We start from the raw sequence: 16,317 nt of genomic DNA on the forward strand, positions 1-16,317 counted from the left end.
AAAATTGATACCCGTACAGTACCTTTTGAACTATAACAATGAGCAATAACAACAATGAGCTTAAGTTAATTCAGGCAAGTTCAAACAAGTAATTCTGAGATATACAGTCACAGATTAAATAAAACAAAAGGGGTTACTTCAAACAGCATCAAGGGATTACACAGTTCAGTTAAATAAAATATAACAACAGATCATCTCTCATCACATACCTCAGTCCGCTTGCCAAGGGTGCAAAACTCCGGTGAACACTTAAACACTTCGGCCCGTTTCTCATGGGGTGCTGCTAGCTTGCATGACATACATGTCTAGCTAAAAAATAGCACATGGATGTAAGTAACGTAAATACAGAATAAAAGGGTTTTCAGATAGCTCACAATACAAACGCAGCAACATACCTTACATTAGAAACACACTTATCATACTTATCAAAGTATTATCGTAACTTACATGGACTTTGTACAACTTATTCCTGCCGCGACAGACTGCTCTATACACGTTACGGGGCATGCCTCTGAGCACATCTGTCCTTAGTGCGACTGCGCATACAGTTCCGACAACCCCCGCAAGGATGACTTATGATACAGATCAGCGGTTCATTACAGTCTCTATCAGACCACTTTCATCAAATATTATTGTTTCTGTTGTTCTGTCTCTGCTTTGAAGTTTCTTAAACTTGTGATATTCAGTTGTGTTTTGTTTTAAAGAGTGACTCCTGCTCACACACCAGTGTAGAGGCCTTGATGAAGAGAGCCCCAGCATGTGGAAACCAACAGCTGGACACAAAGAGTCAGAAGAAGAGATCCTGGAAGCTGCTGAAGAGAAGACCTGAACATTTCTTATTGAGCAGAAGTTTGGATTTCAGCTTGAATCTCAACACCTGTCACTAATTTGAAGCTGTGAGCTGATGTCAGAGTCGGGAAATGAAGGAAGGAAGCAGAGCCTGATCTGATCACAAAGACCTCTAATGTTTGTCTTTAAAGGTCAGAAACTCTGCAGCCGACCTGGAGCTACAGGCCGGTTCACCTGAAGACCTCAGAGGACACACAGAGCTCCAGCTGTGCTGTGTCCTTTCAGTGCAGTGACAAAGCTGGACACTAGAGGTCACCATTTGATTTAGTGTCAAAACACTGATGCTGACTTGTTCCACATATGAGTGGGAGCCTCTGCTTCCAGCATACAAACATGTCAAAGAGTCTTTTAAAACTAATCTTATATACTTTACATCATTTTAAATATAATTATTTTCTATTTATGTGACTACATGTGTAGCATACATTTGATTTTTAGTTAAATTCATATAACATACATGATAAATATGAAGTGAAAAAAACTTTTTGATAAGAAAAAGATTATTTAAAAACATCCAGGAACATTGTACATGTACTGTTTTGTATTTAAATGGTTGTAACCTATTACTGTAATGAACAAAACAGAGTCGTGAAGCACGGCAACAGAATAAAGGCAACAGAATTTGAAGCATAGATGAAATACATTTTTTGAAAGTTTGACCATATTTGACCCCAAAGAAGAGGTCAGAGGTCCAAAGTAACCTGATATTTACAATCCCCATGTATCATTCGCTATATGCTGTCAGTACCAACAATGACATAGTTTTAAATAAATGGCTCTATATAACATTATCATTACTCTGACTTTCAGGTTGATCCGTTGAACTTGGGGAGAGGTCAGAGGTCAAATGTGATATATTGTAAGTCTTTGTACTTTATAAATGTTGAAATTACACAGCACACTTTTAAGAATCATAATTTTTGACTTTTAAGTTTTTTTGTCAATTTTCAACCAACAACTCATAAAGTTTACCGTGAAGACCTCGATGGATGTAAGCCAGATTTTATTGGATTTTTATAACACGATCCTGCTCTACACCCTACAGAGTTTTATCAGAATACATTCAAACTTTTAGAGCTGTCGTGTTTACAGACAGAATGAAATGCTGTTGCCAAAACATGAGCTTCTTGTTGAAGGTAATAAGAAACTCCTGAAACTATTTTGAGCTCCTCTTTGGTTTACATGTGATCGGATTCGGCACTGAACTGATGCAATATGCAATCAAGGTCAACTGTCCCTGTGTTCGTCATGCTCAGTGTTTATGTGATAAATACCAAGGAATGTGCAGCAATGAACGTTAGAAACTGATCAGACTCGAGTGTCTGGTTTCCAGTGACTCGCTAATCATTGTCTCAGTCTTCGTTTCCTGCTCGGCTCCAGCGACTTGTTTCACTTTGAGAGTGACAGATTGAATCACTGTGTCAGCGTCTAGGGTCTTTAACTGTGGTAAGTCTTTTTTTTTTATTTGTTTGTTTTCGTTTTTCATTTGTTTTGAGTCAGAGAACAAACAAACAAGAACCTTATAACAAAACACTAAAAATGTGAAAAACAAAGGGATTTTTTCTACATGTTACTGAATAAACTCTGAATAAAGTCAGACTGTTGTTTCTCTGTCAAACTGTGAGCACATACAAGATGAAAAAATGTCTGTCAGTTGTTAAAAGCTCCCACAAAGCTCCAAATGTAGCAGCAAAAAGCTGTATTATGTTTATAAAGAACTGTTCTTGGAGTCGTGCAGAGACCTGCACGTAAAGCAGGACTTTGTCTCATCAAGGTGACTTAAAAGAAACTCTGAGCTTTCAGTTTTAGTCATGTGCTTAAGTTACACTGATACTGAGCAAGTTAATTTTAAACTAAAAGATCATGGTCTAAGCTGATCTGTGTTCCTGGTGAATGTTTGATGGGTCACCTCCAGCCTTGGCTGAGCCTTTGTGCTTTTCTTTAATGTATTTGCCAAATAGAGATAAAACACAGAGCTGACTACAGCAGCAGATTTCTCAGATTTTCTTTCTGTCAATGCCACAGGCTGGTTCTGATTGGTCTGCTGTTTACAGAGTGGGCGGAGTAAACTCACATGAATAATTTCAGTTTCTTCTTTGAAAATGACTGCTTGATACAAACTCAGGAGCACAGCTGTCTGAAATGACTGAAGATGAAGCACGTTTGTAGAATTTACTGAGATTAAAGTGTTGAACTGTGAAAATCATCAGTTAACACGACTTTTCAGCTGTTTGGGGGCAGAGACAGTTTCCTCAGAAAAAAAACCCTGTATGTTTGGAGGTGTTTGGTTGATTTTAAGCTTTAAGCTCAACAGGTTTATTCTGTACTCTGTCAATCAAAACGAGAGAGCTCACTTTTCTGCTTTCAAAGGAAGATATAGCAGCAGCTACTACTGTTTACTACACTGTAAAAACCCACATGGCCTTCTCAGGACTTTTATTTATTTGGCAATCATGTTGTTGTTGTTCACAGTTTTGAACTAGATGTCATCCATACTCTGCTGATTAATCACTTAATCAATTTGAGCACTTTTCAAAATTATAAAACATTTGTTGGTGTTGTTTTTAGAATTTTAAGCCTTTAAATGACAGCTTAAACATCTGATGTATTAATTATTTATTCAAACAAACTCACAAAAAATAATTTTCCATATAATAAATAGGATGAGGATGTGACATTGGGGCGATTAGATTCTTGGGCATGTCAAAGAACAGCAACAACATTGATTTGATTGCATTATTATTTTTTGTGTAGTGTCTTTCGACACAAAAATGCCCCATTCACTTCTACTGAAACCACATTTTTTATGCTCTCTTGTAATACTGTTGTAGTATAAAACCATGCATCCTGTAATGTCAGCATTTTATTTTGAAGAAAAGTTGTATTTTTTGACATTTTATGCTGTATTCCCTCAGATTCAACCATTTTGCCATTGTAGGCTAATGCACGAAATTCTTGTCTTTTTGCAACTGGTGTGACCACCAGGGAGCCCCAAGAGTGATTTCTATGCACGTGTGTGTGAAACTACTTTTAAATCAACATCTGTTTCATTATTGAGCACATTTATTATGCAAACTGTACCAGCACTGAAAACTTTAACAACAAAAGATAAGCTCAACAGAATATATGTATAAATTTGAAACTGTGTAACTGATATCACAGGTAAATGGTTCTTAGCAATTTTCTACTCTGAGTACTGAAAGGGCTTAATTCACAGAATGTTTTTTCTATGTTTTTTCTATGGATGTGCTTTCAATCTTACATGCAAATCCAACCACCAACCTTCAGATTAGCAGATGACCTGGGGCCTGTTCTTCGTACCTCGCTAAGTGAGTTAGCTGGATTAGATTGTTGACGATTTCGCGTGATCCTGGATCGTTCGGTTCCCCGAAGCCCATCCGGGACTTGCTGTCATAGCAACAGAGCCGTAAGCGTAAACCTGCTGGGGAGCAGGTTTACTTTATGTAAACAGGATTAGATCGCGGCCACGCAGGCATGTCCGCGTCATCATACGAAAGCAACAGCGACATTCCGCCACTGTTCCACCATGAATAAATAACATCACTGTAACTAAAGATAATGCAGCACTTGATCCTTTTATTGATTTCACACAGATACATACAGGTCAGTCCCTAAAAAAAGGGAAATGTACTATTAACATTCTATTACATGTATGTGATTATTACAGATGTAATTCATATTTCAGAGTAGTAATTGTAAATTACTTCGTGTAATCAAGATGAGAGACCACGGCTATAAAAGCGAAGGTGGATTTGGGAAGCCTGTCGCAGCCATGTCCTGTCCGTATACGCGAGCCACCCATTGCGGAAGGTGCAAGATTGATAAGGAGAGTCCTCAGAATACAGCGTATGTTGCGGGATAGACAGGATCCTTTAGCTCAGCGCGACAGTGTGCTCATTGAGAGATATCGATATTCCCGTGAGGGTATTATTTACTTAACCAACTTGTTGACGAGGGGGTGCAGGACCACCACCTGTCTTTTTTTGCTCTGCCCTTTTCTTGGTTGCTGTGATGAACAAACTAACAAAGTATTACAGGCCAGTATTACCTTGCCAAGAGACGAAAAGCAACCTAAGTGATAAATATTACCATTCTGTAGAATACTCCTGTATTCCACTTTTACTTGTTCCCATATGCTAGTGGGTCCTGTTGTGGCTCTAATGTGAAAGGGGATATAATATAACGTATTATAATGTAATGTAATGCCATATAATATTGGATAATATCGTGTCATATGATAGATCTACCCTACCGCCTACTGGTGTTGGCCAGAGGGGCCGATGGCGCGATATGGCAGCCTGGCTACAACCGTAGCTGCCTCCACCAGTGTGTGAATGTGAGAGTGAATGAATAGTGGTATCGTAAGGCGCTTTGGGTGCCTTGGAAAGCGCTATATAAACCCAATCCATTATTATTATTATTATTATTAAATTACCTACGAGTCTGATTTGTCAGCAACTTTCTGCCAGCCCTCTCTCCTTGCTTTTGCAGCCTTTGCAGTGTTCTCTTGCGTTTTAATTAAACTCTGAAACTCCTGATATCCCTCACTCATGAGTTCTTGCTCTGCTGCCGGAAAATACCGAGCACGCCCCTTCGACATTTTCGCCGACCAATCAGAGGGTTGCCGATCACTGTTTCTGCTATCGATGCGTATCCCCTTTTACGACACCCAGTGATCGCACATTACTTCATCCAGCTGTACTAATCGTCAACAGCAGGTGTGTTCGGGGAACCGGATTAGCGAGCTCACGGTTAGCGCGATAGTTTGGTCTTGGATGTTTCATTTGATCTTGGATGTAGTGAGCGACGTACGAAGCACAGGGCCCTGCTCTACCTCCTCCAAATCCGCAAAAACATCAACAATTCTGTGTTTTTCTGTCAATATGGTGTGCTATGTGTACATTAATGGCTGCAATATAACAAAAAGTGAAAAATTTAAGGGGGTCTGAATACTTTCCATACTCACTGTATTTATATTATTTTTACTATGCAGAAATCGAGAATGCGTTCAATGACGGACAGGCTTCTCTTGGCTTTCTATCATGATGTTATCCTTCTTCTTCTAACATGGCATTGTGGAGGTAAGTTGCAGAGTAATATTGAACAATGAACATAATGTTAATGTGGTGAGAGTTTTTGTGTATATGTGATGGGAGTGTTGCAAGACAACTGGAAGAAAGATATAAAGAAAACACCACCTGGGAAATTGCAGCCCAAGAAAAATTACCCAAATGAAGTGTAATTATATTATTCGTTTATTATACTTTATCCACAGGTCAGTCTCAGATGATTGGTCCAACTCACCCATTGGTTGCAATGACAGGGGATAACATCATTTTACCATGCCAGCTAGATCCAGCTAGGGATGCTGTTGACTTGACTGTGGAATGGTCTAGACGTGACCTTAAACCAAGATTTGTCCATTTAAAGCGGGACGATGCGGAGCTCGTGACTCAGAATACTTTATACTCCAGAAGAACATCACTGCCTGTCAACAAACTGAAATGTGGTGACATTTCATTGAAACTCTCCAAAGTGCAAGTGTCTGATGCAGGAATGTATAACTGCCTTGTTCCTGAAATTGGTGCAGAAACTAGAGATGGCACGATACCACTTTTTTATGTCCGATACCGATACCGATATCATAAATTTGGATATCTGCCGATACCGATATGAATCCGATATAGTGTTTTTTAATCAACAAAACTGTTTTTTAAATATCTTGCTGCATTTTGTATAAGTTCATACTCAAGTTTAAAACAACAACTACACTAAAGCTATTCTGTTATACCTGTATGCAAAAAAAATGTTTCATAGTTCAGCAATACTGATCAATCTAATAAACTTAGACCTACACCATCCTCCCTATTCTGGTATTTTAAAGAGTACTTAGCATAAATATTAAGCAACCTAACTAATAGGGTTCCAACTCCCAGCAACAACAAAAATAAATAAATAAAAAATAGGGAACTACCCCTCACGCTCCACCTCATGATGCTTAATCGACGTAATCAACCTTAATTTGATGCAGTGTGAAAAAAATGCACAGAAATCAATTATTTTTCAAGAAATATTAAATAGATTCAACATCTTTCTTCAACAGAATTGCAGACTGCACAGATGGTACCTTCCCAAAGGAAAAAGTACTATAGCTTACTAGGGTATATATATTAGACTTAATAGTTACTATATACAGTAATTTGGGTGTCAGATAATTATTTATTAAAAGCTTGACATTTTAAATGAGAATAAGAAAGAAAAGTATGTCTTTGTGCCCCCTTTTCCCTGTTCATGCCCTACCGGCCCCCCTGGCTAAACTTTGCTAGATCCGCCCCTGCACAGTTACCAGCGTCAGCTACGTAGAAAAAGATCCTCGAGTAGAAAGTAATATTAAATACATTCTAACAACAGCTTATCAAGCTTAAACGTGCTGCTGTTGTTCAGCCGCTGGTTTCCTCTTTCTGGTGCAAAGTGGGCCAAAAGCAAACTAGAGACACGGACTCACGACAGAAAAGCTGATCAGCTGATCGTTAAGCAGTTTCATGATTGAAGTAGCAGCAAGAAGAGGCAGTCGCTCCATATATCGTTTGTTAAGCTTAACGCAGGAATGCTTTACAAACATTCAGAGATGGACTTACACACTTGCTTTACTTCTCTCGGGGATAACTTTGTCGGAGATGAAATGCCGGGTTGCTAGCGAAGCTCCAAATGCTATCCAGAGCACCGACAGGTCCCGCATGCCACAGCCGCTCTATCACGTGATGCATACTGCTCCAACGTGCTAACGTTCTGAGGTGAGTTACGGCGTGTTGCAAGTTTTGTGAGGTGCTTTCGTGATATTTAATGGATCGGATTACATTTTTTATTTTTCTCCGATATCCGATCCAGTAATTTAGGTCAGTATCGGACCGATACCGATACATAATATCGGATCGGTCCATCTCTAGCAGAAACTGGGATGGAGCTTGTTGTTGGTAAGTTGACATCAATACTATTTGCTGTTAAAAAAAAAAGGAAAAACATTAAGGGATGGGATACTGACAAATAATAGAAGGTTACCTTGGATGACAAGATGGATATTCTACTGGGACGTGAATCATCTACAGGAGCATATAAGTTGAATACATTTTGGGAAAGACAGATTAGTTCTTACTTGAGCTAACATAGCTAACTGGATTGAGATTTGGACTGACCAGACGCATGGCATAGTTTATTGAGTTCTCAAGAAGTGCAGTTTACTAAGAGGAGAGAGGTGTGGAAGATAGTGATATGGTATATATATATATATATGGTATGGTATAGTGGTATTTAGAATTAGAGACATTTCATAGGGCATTAAGGCCAATGAGAGGAACATTTGGGCAGCTGGGTAAAAAACGACAAAAGAAAAATAGCATTTGACCTGACCAGATGGACATTTAAATATGTAACAGGATTAAATCGGACAACCACAATGGATCTTTAAAAGAGCATAGTAGTATTTATAATTACAATTTAGGCCACTGTACCATTTCAACAAAAAGCTATATGGCGTGACCACAGAGTAATCGAAGGTAATCGGGAAGGAATTTGGACTAACATGAACCCTTGAAATAATTCAAAAATGTTTTAATTCTTAACTTTGCATTCCAAGTAACTTTTATCCTTATTTTACTCTGTAGGTTCTGTTTCTTCTGTAGTCATGGAGATATCCAAAGTCGAAAATGAAATCTTCTTTAAATGCAAATCTAACGGCTGGTATCCAGAGCCTCAGGTGATTTGGCTGAACAGTCAAGGAAACCAAATCACAGCTGAATCTACAAACAGTGCCAAAGGTTCTGATGGCCTCTATACTGTCAGCAGCACTGTGACTGTGAACAAGAGACAGACCTACAGTCTCACCTGCAGAGTCCAACAGAAGAACATCAACCAGACTGAAGAAGCACATATCCATGTATCAGGTAGAAAAATGATATATGCCTGACTCAGGGCTGGACTGGGACAGAAAATCAGCCCGGGCATTTTGACTAGAGACTGGCCCACCAGGAATGGTGCCAAAAAGCCTTTGAATGAAAACAAACCCTGTTGTGACAGTGATGTACAGTCTTGTTGGTATTTATGTAGGATTTCTATACATTTTACATCAGATAAAAACTTTGGTTGTAAGATTCAGATAATTATTTGTTAAAAGTGAGACATTTTAAATGAGAATAAGAAAGAAAAGTATTTCTTTGTGCCCCCCATTCCTGTTATTTTCCCAAACTGGGCCCCGGGCAAAACTTTGCTAGACCCGCCCCTGCACAGTTTCCAGCTGTCAGCTACGTACACTGAAAAAAATATGTTGTTGGATTTACTTAATTCAATGGTGGACATTTGTTGCACACAGATGTTTTGCTTTGGCAGCAACTTAAACAATTGAGTTAAATTAACACAATTTATTCATGTTCAATAAACTTGTGCAATTTGTGTTGATAAAATGTGACTTAAACATGTTTTGATGAAGTAATTTGAGCTCTTGGAATATTTTAATCCTTCACAATTTTCTCACGTTATCCCAACACGATTCAATAACTTTTACCCAATACTACTTGGTCACTTAAATACTACATGTTATCTTCAAATTACATTTTGCTATTATATTCTAGTATCAAATACACAATTTTCAAATGGAGGCCTTATAACAGATTGTATTGTTCTCTTCCAAGATGGTTGCTGGCATCCACCAGTAACCTTTCAAAACAAAATGTCTAATTTCACTGCATTGACAGTAGGTAAAGAATTAAACTGACATTACTCCTCTACTGAATCTATATAAATCAACAGTTAAATAATGTCAGTTCTTCCGTGTTCTCTGGAATCAATCACAGCAAAGAAATTGGACTGTTTCTTTTGAAAAATGTTGGGAAAGAACAATACAAAACATTCTATTTAAGGCCTCTAACGTCAAGATTCAGTTAAACAACAATTATGACTAAACAATTTGAGGTAATGTTAGTTTCCATTAACATTAAATTAGGTTACTGAATTGGCAAACACCTTCCTATTAACACTACCCATTTTACCCCAATAACTAAAGAAATTAGCACTTGCAGGTCAAAACCTTTATTCAAGAGACGCAAAAATAACATTGATACAGTGACTGTCAAAAATTACAGCACTGATCATACTGTGACATCTTGGTTCAAAACAGCACACTTAGAAATATTCAACGTTCTTTACTTCAACTGAATGAAACTGAAAATACCATTTCACACGACCCATATGGGATATTTAGACTGTATAACTGTTCACGCTACATCTCTTCACTAGTAAAAGAAAGAAAAAATACAAAGAGAAATTTAAAAATGCTGCCAAACAGACAAACAGAACTTGTACAGAGCAAAAGGAAAAACAAACAACAACAAAAAACGGCTCGTCCTCATGGCAGTTGCAGAGTATATAAAAATGAACCCTGCGATCCGTTCCTGGAATTGAGCTTCAAAAATGCAGCAGAACAAGTGTGAGATTTAAATGTCCTCTCACCTAGAGCTGGTCACCTCACATGCATAACAGTGAGCTTCGTTGCAGGAGCAGTTTTGTCTTAGTTGTGAGCTTTTCTTGAGAGCTGAGTTGCATCCAACTCCATTACCACCCATTGAATCACCTCAAAAGTGTAGCAGAGTTGTGATGGGTAACTCATGTTGAAGGAATAAAAAAGGTCCAAACAGCATGGCTACTGCAAAGGTCACGTTATCCAGATCTTGAAGAACAACATCAGAAAAGTCATTGCCTGCCGCATCCTCTGGAGACAGATGTTCATTGTGGTTTTCTCAATCTGTGCAGTGGCCTCAGTCAAGTCCTGGTTAAACACAAAACATTTCTTTAAGATTCCTTTTTAAACTCATCTCTTTTGAATCTACCAGTTCTAATGTTAGAGTAATTTAAACCAATGCAAGCAACATAGTAAATAGCTATAGCCAAAGAGTGGCCTGCCATGCTGCCATTCATGGTCTAACAGAGTTTCTAAGAGAGGGTGAAAAACATAATAATTTCAAATGCTTTACATTAGTTTTTGTTAGAAAGACACCGGCCCATCAGAAATCCAGGTTATGTCACTCAGAAGATGTTAGAATTTAGACTTTCAGCCCCACAATTTGGTTAGCTGTTGGTCAGTTGGTCATTTTTTCAAACAAAAGCTAATATAAATATTGGTGGGATTTTCCTTTGTTCATTAGAATGACAAATTTAAAGTTTTTTCACACTGATGTGACCCCTAATACAGGGGTGGGGATGGGGCCTCAAGGGCCGGCGGCCGAGTTCACTACCAGGCCTCATGTGAACTTCAAATTATTAAAGAGGACTACTGGTCCTAACCAGTCCAATGAGGATCAAGTGGATAACTAAATGCATTTTTAAATGTTGCAAAGCCACAATCTACTCATAAAACACTCACCATGAACTCCTGCACCAAGATGTTGCAATTGTCTTTCACACAGATGCGGAGCACTTTGATGAGGGACTCCGAGCATTAATGTCATCCTTGACTATTATAACAAAGAAAACAGAGATTTGTGAACTTTTCAGTAGCACAGAAGAAAATGATCCCAGACAAAAACTCTTGACTTTTTAAACCAGTCAACATGCAACACCAGCATCTACAAAGCAATATCAAAAGTTCCTGTTTGACATCAACTTTATGGATATATAGTTTCCAGAACATTTATTTTTAAAAAAAGATAATTTTTTCTCAGTGGGCCAGTAAATGCATGACGAAAATTATGGCATCCTTTTAGTGGAATCATTACTCACAGGTAATAGTTGACTGTTTCAATGGATGTAGCATAAAAATCTTTTACTGACCTAATGCAATACATATACACTTTGTAGTTAAAGAATTTTAAAGTTCTTACTGTCATTATGGCAGCTACATCCTTTAGCTTTGTGCCCTGTTCCCCCGATCACTTTGCAAACACTTTCAGCAGACTGTCAGAGAAAAACTCAGCTCCGTCAGAAACCTTGACTGTAAAGGCATGGTTGGGATGCACTGGAATGCTGCATTTTATCTGAAATGACATAAAATTATTTTGAAATAACAGCAGGCACTGTGCTTGGTTAATCAGTAATGTTTTGTTGAATAAAAACTGTGTTTCCAGATCTTATGGGATTAAAAAAAATCCAAAGATGTTTGTTTCTGATTTGCAACCCAACAACCCACAAGTTACAACCTCATTTCAGTTCAAGTGTGCATTAATGCGAGTCCAGTAATCACCTTTCTGGCAATACATACAGGTATAAGTTAAACCTATGGCAGATTTTGGATCTCTCAGTTGTATTAATAGGGTGAGTATGCATGCACCTAATAATTATAAAAAACCTATTATAATTAAGTTACAGAAACGAAAATAGAATATACTTTCTTACCATAACACCTTGAACCCACAATCCATCAGCTGACTCCTGGTGAAATGCAGAATAGAGGTCATCTCTCAATGTGCAGCAAAAAAAACAAAAACAAAAGGACAGCAGGTGAGGGCAGGAGGGGTAGGGATGTAAGCTAGCATAATGCCGCTGATGATATTAGCTAAAGCTGTTCAATGTCCAAAATCTCACTAACACCACGGTGCAGTAAATACACAATGTAACTGAAGAGTCAGTTGACAAATCTATTCACACAGAAAACCAAATTATGTTATGAGTGCCTCGTAATTAGGTTTAATGTGATATTACGGCTCTTGTGCCAAAGACAAATTCAAATGAAAAAGCGCCAATTCTTTGATAACAGATAAAACAGCAAATAAGCTAACGGCTCTTTTTTAGCATGTTACATGGCGACACTCTAGACGTTTAACTACATTTGGCTGAATTATGGTAAAAATGAATTCAAAAAATCAAGACATACCAAAAACGTAGAGTTGGCTGCTCGACTTGACTGAGATGGATGCCTTTTTTAAACCACGATCCAAAGCCCGCGAGATGAAATCACGCGTGGTTTCACGAGATTTAACGTTGCTATCTTATTGACTTACGTCACCTGAACATGATATGAACAATTTAATACACCCTTTCTGCATATCATGTAGTTTTTACACTATATAGTTACATTTAACTTTAAAACATGAGGCAATTGTGTTAAATGCATGCAAGATGCTTACATAAATCCAAGAGATGGCCAGTCCCTTTTTTTCAGTGTAGAAAAGGATCCTGGTGTTATTTGTCTCTCAGAAATAGTTCATAACTTCCCTTTAGCCTATTGATGTCACCTAAAAGGTAAACCTGTTTCTCCATCACCGGTTCAGCTCTGATGATTCAGTAAGGACATCTCCTGGTTTCATCTTCATGTTTCCCTCTCACCACATATCCAAACCAATATCATGACCAGCAGCTCTATGGCTGTGGCTCCAGCAAACATCAGCTGATAGTAGAAATTAATATTAAATAAATTCTATCAACAGCTGATCAAGCTTAAACATGCTGCTGTTGTTTAACGCGACATCCGCTTATTCCCTCTTTCTGGCGCAAAGTGGGCGATAAACAAGAGAGACGGGAATGGTGTCAGAAAAGCCGATCAGCTGATCATTGATCAGTTTCATGATTGAGGTAGCAACAGGAGAGGGAGGGGGGAGAATGAGAGAAGAAGCGGCAGCTGTGCAGCAAAGACACAGAATAACTCCAGCTTTGTGCCTTTTTTCATTCTAGCTGAAGTACAGGACAAACTTTGTTTCTTTTCAGCTCAATACGAAACGCGTAATATTTTCTCTGAATACGAGACGATTCCGTTTTTTAGGGAACGGTTGGCAACTCTAATAATTAACCTTATGAATAAAATAAAATTCACTATCAGTAACATCATAGCACCCACCCAGCTGTATAGAAACTCCGTCATGCTAACTAGTAGCAGTACGAGTTATTGTAACTGACTGTAAAAAGTCAGCACAACGAAAATAAACAATAGCTAAACTTGGTTTATATCTGACCCAGATAGACTGCAGGTCATAACTTCTTACCTGAAGTTCAGTTCACCTGCGGCCGCATCAGGTCTCTCCTCCTTCTGCCTCCCCTCTTTTCCCTCATCCACCTGCTGGCCTCAGTGGAAGCTCCGCCATAGCCACCACCAAACAACTGAGCTATTTTTAGACATCTGCCAACATCTGGCCAATCAACCACCTTTCATTGTTTATACCGTTACAAAAGACAAACAAAAAAAAAACCCATCGGCCCACCGCGCAAATGCCCAGTATGCCCGATGGCCAGTCCACCTATGGCTTGACTTCATTAGTTATTCACATTACTTCTTATTTACAGACAGTACATTCTGTGTGCTTTCTAATTTAAGGTGATTTCTACTTGGTCCAGTGTAATCCTGCTGTTCCGATTACTATCAACCTAGCTGTTTGCTTAATATCGATTGGTACAACAGTATTACTAATATGGAAATCCGGACAAAAGAAAACCAGTAAGTTCTAACTTTATCATACTTTTCTGACAAACGCAGATAATCATTAAATTCATGGATGCATTAGTTTGGAACTTTAAACATGTACTGATTACTAAATTTATCCCTACCTTTGGAACCAACGTAATCTATATTCTTTTAGTGTTTTAGTTTAAAATGTTTCTTAAAAACACAATATATATATCTACCTGATATTTATTAGGTTTCATTAACACTGTTTCAGTGCGAATTATTTAACTTTTTTGTGATGCTGTTTATGATTTCATTTTCCCCTGCAAATGTGAAATTTTGGGGGAAAAATGTTTACTGTAGCAAGCAAGTCTGTTTTTTTAGCTCTCAGCGATATTACTTTTGAACATTTTTTTTTTTTTTTGCATTTTTATTCACACAGAAATCAGCAAACATGATGAGGACGAAAATGAACTACATCAAACAGAGATGGAGGAAATATTACAGAGAGAATGTGAGGAAAAGAAAAGACTTGAAGATGAGTTGCAGAACAAGGAGGAAGATTTAAAACCTGTCAGACAAACCATTGAAAAACTGATGGAGCAGAAGACATTTCTGAAGGACCAGAGAGAAAAACTCATCACACTACTGCAGGAGGACAAGGCAGGGATGAAAGAGATCATGAAAAAAGAGAAAGAAACTCCAATAACTGACAAAGAGAAAAGAATGCAGAAGCGTGGAGATAAAAAAACTGACCTGGAAAAGAGAACAGAAGCACAAACTGTTAAAGATGACAGAAAAGCTAATGGAGGAAACAGAGAACAGAGAACATTATAATCCAAATGACAGAAAGAAAGGGAAAGGTAGAAAAAGACAAGGAACAAATGATTAAACACTTGAGAGAGAAACAGAAAGACATAGAAGAGATTAAGAAGAAACTATCAGAGAAACAAGCGAGAGACAATGAACAGGTGTGTAAGTTTTTCTTGTATATATTTCTAGCTAAAATCACATGTACAAGCTGTCGTGTTGTGTTCAGTTTACATTCCCAGTGCCTTCAGTTATAAACCTAACCCGTTTTTTTGCTTTTCTTCCTCAGCAAAGGACAGAGTAACACAACAAACAAAACATGGATTTTGCTGTTTTTTTTCTCTTGCTGTCATTTTGCAATGTGATGCCTAATGTGTCTTTATTTGTTTGCTTTATATTTATACTATATACTTTTAAACAATCAATCAATCAAGGCTTTATTCGCCACATGCAGTGAAATGGGACCCCCCCCCCCCCCCCCCGACCATACACACACAACACAGACATCACATGGGGATACACTTGAGAGAGAATTAAAGAAATGAAAGACATTTAGAAGAAACTGTCAGAGAAAGAAGCGAGAAACAATGAACAACTGTCCAAGAAGTCAGGATGAGTTTTTCTGGAATATATTTCTTGCTAAAATCACATGTATAAACTGTCGTGTTGTGTTCATTTTACGTTCCCAGTGTCTTTAGTGTCTCTCCTTTTTTTAATCAGTGAATGACAGAGTAACACAACAAATAAAACATGGGTTATTTTTGTCAGTGCTGTCATTTTGCAATGTGATGCCTGATATTTGTATATTTTTTTTGCTTTAAATTTATACTATATACAATTTAACAAGACATGCATTTTGAGTAAATTTTATCATAGAAGATTTTATTTTGTTTCTTTAGAAGAAAATAGAAGAGATTCAGAAGAAACTCAATTGATGAACATCTGTCTAAGAAGTCAGATGTTTATTTTACTTGAATTTTTTTTCTGTGTTACAAAAAAATATATTGATGTGCTTATTATTTAAGTTGATTTCTAATAATAATTGTACTGTTATAATTTATTCTGATGATTTAATCATCTAAACTGATCCGTGATGAAAACACATCTGTGTTTAAGCGTGTATTCTTATCTTGGTGGGGACCAAAATTTGGAAGTCAGCCATACTTGTTGGGACCAACAGCCCTTATGAGGACCAAAATCCCGGTCCCCACAAGTTTGAAGGCATTTTTGAGACTCAGAATGTAGTTTCAGTGACTGGGTTAGAATTGGGTTTTGGT

General features: G+C 37.8%; 1 long non-coding RNA gene and 1 pseudogene across 4 annotated transcripts; one reads left to right on the top strand and one right to left on the bottom strand.

Annotated features, from left to right (window-relative positions):
- Positions 1–2,222: 2,222 nt before the first annotated feature.
- LOC146713523 (butyrophilin subfamily 3 member A2-like) lies at positions 2,223–15,807 on the top strand (annotated as a pseudogene). The gene is made up of 8 exons (XR_014918047.1): positions 2,223–2,295; positions 5,864–5,951; positions 6,146–6,456; positions 7,817–7,844; positions 8,532–8,810; positions 14,162–14,281; positions 14,673–15,201; positions 15,330–15,807. The product of XR_014918047.1 is annotated as a butyrophilin subfamily 3 member A2-like (transcript).
- Positions 9,936–13,016, bottom strand: LOC146713524 (uncharacterized). 3 transcript variants are annotated; one of them, XR_014918071.1, is made up of 5 exons: positions 12,728–13,016; positions 12,250–12,285; positions 11,739–11,891; positions 11,282–11,372; positions 9,936–10,687 (listed from the first exon to the last, which is right to left on the bottom strand). It is a non-coding gene; the product is annotated as an uncharacterized LOC146713524 (long non-coding RNA). The 3 variants fall into 3 exon arrangements; XR_014918068.1 differs by having other exon boundaries at positions 12,250–12,313; XR_014918067.1 differs by having other exon boundaries at positions 12,250–13,016.
- Positions 15,808–16,317: the final 510 nt, after the last annotated feature.

The sequence above is a fragment of the Copadichromis virginalis genome, linkage group LG3, assembly GCF_057382275.1.
Source record: "Copadichromis virginalis isolate Kocher_CV1m ecotype Utaka linkage group LG3, C_Virginalis_male_GT1.1, whole genome shotgun sequence".
NCBI classification, from domain to species: Eukaryota; Metazoa; Chordata; class Actinopteri; order Cichliformes; family Cichlidae; genus Copadichromis; species Copadichromis virginalis.